We start from the raw sequence: 7,500 nt of genomic DNA on the forward strand, positions 1-7,500 counted from the left end.
GGAACCCCTTCCCAGGCCCTTGGCAGGTCGGCAGGCTGGGAGACAGGGCCCAGGGCCGGAGCACCCGACCCGGGGCCCGGCCGGGCCCCTGGACGCAGCCGGGGCTCCCAAGCCCGTAGGTGCATGGGACGCCTCCCCGGTCCCTCCGGACCCCGTCCCGGGCACCCTGCCACGCAGCAGGACCAAGGACAGAGCCCGGGGTGGGGAGGCCGCCCTCCCCCGGGCCCCTAGGGGCCCTGGACAGAGCTCCTGAACCCAGACAAGCAAGGGGAGGCTCCCCGGGCACAACGGAACCCCTTCCTAGGCCCTTGGCAGTGCGGTAGGCTGGGAGACAGGGACCAGGGCCGGAGCACCCGACCCGGGGCCCGGCCGGGCCCCAGGAGCCAGCCGGGGCTCCCAAGCCCGGAGGCGCATGGGACGCCTCCCCGGACCCATGGAGCCCGTCCTGGGCATTGAGCCATGCCGTTGGCCTGGAGATGGGTGCCCCGGACGCCCGGGGGAGGTCTGTCCGGGACACATGGAGCCCGTCCTGGGCATTGAACCATGCCGTTGGCCTGGAGAAGGGAGCCCCCGGACGCCCGGGGGAGGACTGCCCGGTACCCGTGGAGCCCTTCCCGGGTACTTTGCAACGCCGTTGGCCTCCTGGAGATGGGTGCCCCGAACGCCCGGGGGGGCGGGCTGCCCGGGACCCATGGAGCCCGTCCTGGGCACTCTGACCTGCTGTTGGCCCGGGGGAGGACTGCCCGGGACCCGTGGAGCCCGTCCTGGGCACTCTGACAAGCTGTTGGCCTGGAGAAGGGAGCCCCCGGACTCCCGGGGGCGGACTGCCCGGTACCCGTGGAGCCCTTCCCGGGTACTTTGCAACGCTGTTGGCCTCCTGGAGATGGGTGCCCCGAACGCCCGGGGGGCGGGCTGCCCGGGACCCGTGGAGCCCGTCCTGGGCACTCTGACCTGCTGTTGCCCGGGGGAGGACTGCCCGGGACCCGTGGAGCACGTCCTGGGCACTCTGACAAGCTGTTGGCCCGGGGAAGGGAGCCCAAGACGACCGGGACCCGTGGAGCCCGTATTTGGCACTGTGATAAGCCGTTGGCCCGGGGAAGGGAGCCCCAGACGACCGGGACCTGTGGAGCCCATCCTGGGCACTCCTGTATGCCGTTGGCCCGGGGAAGGGAGCCCCGGACATCCGGGACCCGTGGAGCCCGTCCTGGGCACTCTGAAATGCTTTGGCCCGGGGAAGGGAGCCCTGGACGCCCGGGACCCGTGGAGCCCGTCCTGGGCACTCTGAAATGCTTTGGCCCGGGGAAGGGAGCCCCGGACGCCCGGGGGAGGACTGCCCGGGACCCGTGGAACTGGTCCTGGGCACTCTGACATGCCGCTGGCCCGGGGAAGGGTGCCCCGGATGACCGGGGCCCGTGGAGCCCGTCCTGGGCACTCTGACAAGCCGTTGGCCCGGGGAAGGGAGCCCTGGACGCCCGGGACCCGTGGAGCCCGTCCTGGGCACTCTGAAATGCTTTGGCCCGGGGAAGGGAGCCCCGGACGCCCGGGGGAGGACTGCCCGGGACCCGTGGAACTGGTCCTGGGCACTCTGACATGCCGCTGGCCCGGGGAAGGGTGCCCCGGATGACCGGGGCCCGTGGAGCCCGTCCTGGGCACTCTGACATGCCGCTGGCCCGGGGAAGGGAGCCCCGGACGCCCGGGCCCGTGGAGCCCGTCCTGGGCACTCTGACAAGCCGTTGGCCCGGGGAAAGGCAGCCCCGGACGCCCGGGACCCGTGGAGCCCGTCCTGGGCACTCTGACATGCCGTCAGCCCGGATGGAGCCCCGGACGCCCGGGGGACGAATGCCTGGGACGCATGGAGCCCGTCCCGGGCACTCTGCCATGCCGTCAGCCCGGATGGAGCCCCGGGCGCCCGGGGGACGAAGGCCCGGGACGCATGGAGCCCGTCCCGGGCACTATGCCATGCCGTCGGCCTGGATGGAGCACCGGACGCCCGGGGGACGACTGCCCAAGAGCCATGGAGCCCGTCCTGGGCAATTTGACATGCAGTTGGCCTGGAGGAAGGAAGCCCCGGGTGGCCTAGGGAGGTGTTGCCCAGGCATATCCCATCTGGTCCCCATGGCAGAGAACCACCAACCCTGGAGGGGTGTCTGGGCATACCCTACCCCATAGTAATCCGGAGGCAAATTACCCCCCTTTCTTGCAATCTGTGCACGCGAGGTGACAGAGGGGACCCAAGGCGTGAAAGAACCTGACCTCACGGAGCCCTCGCTGGGATCCGGGAGGCGAATGGCACCTCATTAAGACTTCCAGGGAAGTTCGGCCATCTGGTCCCCCCCATAGGAAAGCGTTGCGGGCGACCAGATGCCAGAGGGGATCCGGGCGACCAGATGGCCGAGGGAATCCGGGCGATCAGATGGCCGGGCATGGAGGTGAAGCCGCCTGGACTCTTCCCCACCCCGTCCCCGTCCCGGGATGAATGCCCGGGACGCATGGAGCCCGTCCTGGCCACTTGACGTCCCGTCCTGGGCATTGAACCATGCCGTTGGCCTGGAGAAGGGAGCCCCCGGACGCCCGGGGGAGGACTGCCTGGTACCCGTGGAGCCCTTCCCGGGTACTTTGCAACGCCGTTGGCCTCCTGGAGATGGGTGCCCCAGATGCCCGGGGGCGGGCTGCCCGGGACCCATGGAGCCCGTCCTGGGCACTTTTACATGCCGTCGGCCTGGAGGTGGGTGCCCTGGATGCCCGGGGGAGGCCTGCCCGGGACCCGTGGAGCCCTTCCCGGGTACTTTGCCAATGCCGTTGGCCTCATGGAGATGGTTGCCCCGGACGCCCGGGGGAGGCCTGCGCGGGACCCATGGAGCCCGTCCTAGGCATTGAGCCATGCCGTTGGCCTGGAGATGGGAGCCCCGGACGCCCGGGGGAGGACTGCCCGGTACCCGTGGATCCCGTCCTGGGCTCTTTGACATGCCGTCGGCCTGGAGGTGGGAGCCCCGGACGCCCGGGAGCGGGATGCCCGGGACCCATGGAGCCCGTCCTGGACACTTTGACATGCCGTTGGCCTGGAGGAGGGTGCCCGGGACGCCCGTGGAACTGGTCCTGGGCACTCTGACATGCCGCTGGCCCGGGGAAGGGTGCCCCGGATGACCGGGGCCCGTGGAGCCCGTCCTGGGCACTCTGACATGCCGCTGGCCCGGAGAAGGGAGCCCCGGACGCCCGGGGCCCGTGCAGCCCGTCCTGGGCACTCTGACAAGCCGTTGGCCGGGGAAAGGGAGCCCCGGACGCCCGGGACCCGTGGAGCCCGTCCTGGGCACTCTGACATGCCGTCAGCCCGGATGGAGCCCCGGACGCCCGGGGGACGAATGCCCGGGACGCATGGAGCCCGTCCCGGGCACTCTGCCATGCCGTCAGCCCGGATGGAGCCCCGGGCGCCCGGGGGACGAAGGCCCGGGACGCATGGAGCCCGTCCCGGGCACTCTGCCATGCCGTCGGCCTGGATGGAGCACCGGACGCCCGGGGGACGACTGCCCAAGAGCCATGGAGCCCGTCCTGGGCAATTTGACATGCAGTTGGCCTGGAGGAAGGAAGCCCCGGGTGGCCTAGGGAGGTGTTGCCCAGGCATATCCCATCTGGTCCCCATGGCAGAGAACCACCAACCCTGGAGGGGTGTCCGGGCATACCCTGCCCCATAGTAATCCGGAGGCAAATTACCCCCCTTTCTTGCAATCTGTGCACGCGAGGTGACAGAGGGGACCCAAGGCGTAAAAGAACCCGAGCTCACGGAGCCCTCGCTGGGATCCGGGAGGCGAATGGCACCTCATTAAGACTTCCAGGGAAGTTCGGCCATCTGGTCCCCCCCATAGGAAAGCGTTGCGGGCGACCAGATGCCCGAGGGGATCCGGGCGACCAGATGGCCGAGGGAATCCGGGCGATCAGATGGCCGGGCATGGAGGTGAAGCCGCCTGGACTCTTCCCCACCCCGTCCCCGTCCCGGGATGAATGCCCGGGACGCATGGAGCCCGTCCTGGCCACTTGACGTCCCGTCCTGGGCATTGAACCATGCCGTTGGCCTGGAGAAGGGAGCCCCCGGATGCCCGGGGGAGGACTGCCCGGTACCCGTGGAGCCCTTCCCGGGTACTTTGCAACGCCGTTGGCCTCCTGGAGATGGGTGCCCCAGATGCCCGGGGGCGGGCTGCCCGGGACCCATGGAGCCCGTCCTGGGCACTTTTACATGCCGTCGGCCTGGAGGTGGGTGCCCTGGACGCCCGGAGGAGGCCTGCCCTGGACCCGTGGAGCCCTTCCCGGGTACTTTGCCAATGCCGTTGGCCTCATGGAGATGGTTGCCCCGGACGCCCGGGGGAGGCCTGCGCGGGACCCATGGAGCCCGTCCTGGGCATTGAGCCATGCCGTTGGCCTGGAGATGGGAGCCCCGGACGCCCGGGGGAGGACTGCCCGGTACCCGTGGATCCCGTCCAGGGCTCTTTGACATGCCGTCGGCCTGGAGGTGGGAGCCCTGGACGCCCGGGAGCGGGCTGCCCGGGACCCATGGAGCCCGTCCTGGACACTTTGACATGCCGTCGGCCTGGAGGAGGGTGCCCGGGACGCCCGTGGGAAGCCTGGTCAGGACCCGTGGAGCCCTTCCCGGGTACTTTGCCAATGCCGTTGGCCTCATGGAGATGGGTGCCCCGGACGCCCGGGGGAGGACTGCCCGGTACCCGTGGAGCCCTTTCCGGGTACTTTGCAATGCCGTTGGCCTCCTGGAGATGTGTGCCCCGAACGCCCGGGGGGAGGGCTGCCCGGGGCCCGTGGAGCCCGCCCTGGGCACTTTGACATGCCGTCGTCCTGGAGGTGGGAGCCCCGGACGCCCGGGGGAGGGCTGGCCGGGACCCGTGGAGCCCTTCCCGGGTACTTTGCCATCCCGTTGGCCTCCTGGAGATGGGTGCAATGAATAAAGATTTCCCCTGTGGCTATCTCAATTTTACCAAAAACCTAGGTTCATACTAGGAATGACCTGTCCTGCACCATGTATTAACAACAAGTATACTGTGCATTTATCAAATATTATTTATTTTTTCATAGTTATATCACAAAAGACTTTTTTTTGTTGGTTTAATAAACTTTTTTCTTCTTTTTTATACATCATGATTTCTTATTTCTTTAAATCATTATATTATTTCAAACAATTTATATACATATAAAAACAGTTATTTCATCATCAAAATACAGTTGTATTATTTTATCCAATACCACTATTTTTCCAAAATCATGAGAACCTAAGATATCCACACCTAAATCACATGCATCACTCATACATTCATACCCTCACATCCAAACATTCAAACAACCAGCTATTCCCATGATGATGAAATAACTGTTTTTATATGTATACCGGGGGAGGTGTTGCCCAGGCATATCTCATCTGGTCCCCCGGGCAGAGAACCACCAGCCCTGGAGAGGTGTCCGGGCGTACCCTGCCCCTAGTAATCCGGAGGGAAATTACCCCCCTTTCTTGCAATCCGTGCACGCGAGGTGACAGAGGGGACCCAAGGTGTAAAAGAACCCGACCTCATGGAGCCCTAGCTGGGATCCGGGAGCCGAATGGCACCTCATCGGGACTTCCAGGGAAGCCCGGCCAGAGGGCCGGGATCGAAAGGACTCCCAGCTCCCCATCCATCCCAAGCCTTCGCGGTAGGGTTCCTGACTGCCTGCCCACGCAAGGCAGGGCTCTTGGACCCCGGCTGGGCCTCAGGCGCAGGTTGGCCCACCGGAGCTCTAGGGCCCAGACGACCTGGGGGAGGAATGCCCGGGACCCGTGGAGCCCGTCCTGGGTACTTTAACATGCCGTCGGCCTGGAGGTGGGTGCCCCGGACGCCCGGGGGAAGCTGCCCGGGACCCATGGAGCCCGTCCTGGGTACTTTGACATTCCGTCGGCCTGGAGGTGGGAGCCCCGGACGCCCGGGGGGGGAGGTCTGCCCGGGACCCATGGAGCCCGTCCTGGGTACTTTTCCAATGCCGTTGGCCTCATGGAGATGGGTGCCCCGGACGCCCGAGGGAGGTCTGCCCGGGACCCATGGAGCCCGTCCTGGGTACTTTGCCAATGCCGTTGGCCTCCTGGAGATGGGTGTCCCGGACGCCCGGGGGAGGACTGTCCCGGACTCATGGAGCCCGTCCTGGGCACTTTGACATGCCGTCGGCCTGGCGGTGGGAGCCCCGGACGCCCGGGGGAGGGCTGCCCGGGACCCATGGAGCCCGACCCGGGCACTCTGTCATGCCGTCAGCCTGGATGGAGCCCCGGACGCCCGGGGGACGAATGCCCGGGAGCCATGGAGCCCGTCCTGGGCAATTTGACATGCAGTTGGCCTGGAGGAAGGAAGCCCCGGGTGGTCTGGTCCCCATGACAGAGAACCACCAGCCTCGGAGGGATGTCCGGGCGTTCCCTTCTCCCTAGTAATCCGGAGGAAAATTACCCCCTTTTCTTGTAATCTGTGCACGCGAGGTGACAGAGGGGACCCAAGGCGCCAATGTACCCGACCTCCTGGAGCCCTCGCTGGGATCCGGGCGGTGAATGGCACCTCATCGGGACTTCCAGGGAAGTTCGGCCATCTGGTCGCCCCATAGGAAAGCGTTGCGGGCGACCAGATGCCCGAGGGGATCCGGGCGACCAGATGGCTGAGGGAATCTGGGCGATGAGATGGCTGGACACGGAAGTGAAGCCGCCTGGACTCTCCCGACCCTGTCCCCGTCCCCGTCCCGGGACGAATGCCCGGGATGCATGGAGCCCGTCCTGGGCACTTTTCCATGCCATTGGCCTGGAGCGCCCCGACACCCAGGGGAGGACCACCCTGAAAACCTTGGAGCCCGACTCAGGCACTCTCCCATGCAGTCAGCCTGGATGGAGCCCCGGACGCCCGGGGGACGAATGCCCAAGAGCCATGGAGCCCGACCCGGGCACTCTGCCATGCCGTCAGCCTGGATGGAGCCCCGGACGCCCGGGGGACGAATGCCCGGGACGCATGGAGCCCGTCCTGGGCACTCTGCCATGCCGTCGGCCTGGATGGAGCCCCGGACGCCCGGGGGACGACTGCCCAAGAGCCATGGAGCCCATCCCGGGCACTTTGCCATGCCGTCCCGACACATTCGTACGGACTCCTAACCTTCCGACACGGATCGGAATCGAGCCCTTTCTGACCCAGCAGATTTCAGGTTGATTTGCTATATACTTTACGTACGATTTTATGGGGGCCGATTCCGATCCGGTACGTAAAAGCACATCCGACCGACATGTCGGACAACCACGTACACCCAGGGGATAGGACTGCCCGGGTCACATGGACCCCGTCCTGGGAACTCTGATCTGCCGCCGGCGCCGGGGATCGAACCGTGATAACCAGATGGGGATATCCCAAATATCTGGCATGGATACGGCCCGCCAGGACAGGTTTGGGCACCCCTGTCGTATGGCATAAAGACGCATTATATAACACAAGCTCCAGGCAGGCACAC

The sequence above is a fragment of the Lissotriton helveticus genome, chromosome 1_2 (genome assembly GCF_964261635.1).
Source record: "Lissotriton helveticus chromosome 1_2, aLisHel1.1, whole genome shotgun sequence".
Classification (NCBI taxonomy): domain Eukaryota; kingdom Metazoa; phylum Chordata; class Amphibia; order Caudata; family Salamandridae; genus Lissotriton; species Lissotriton helveticus.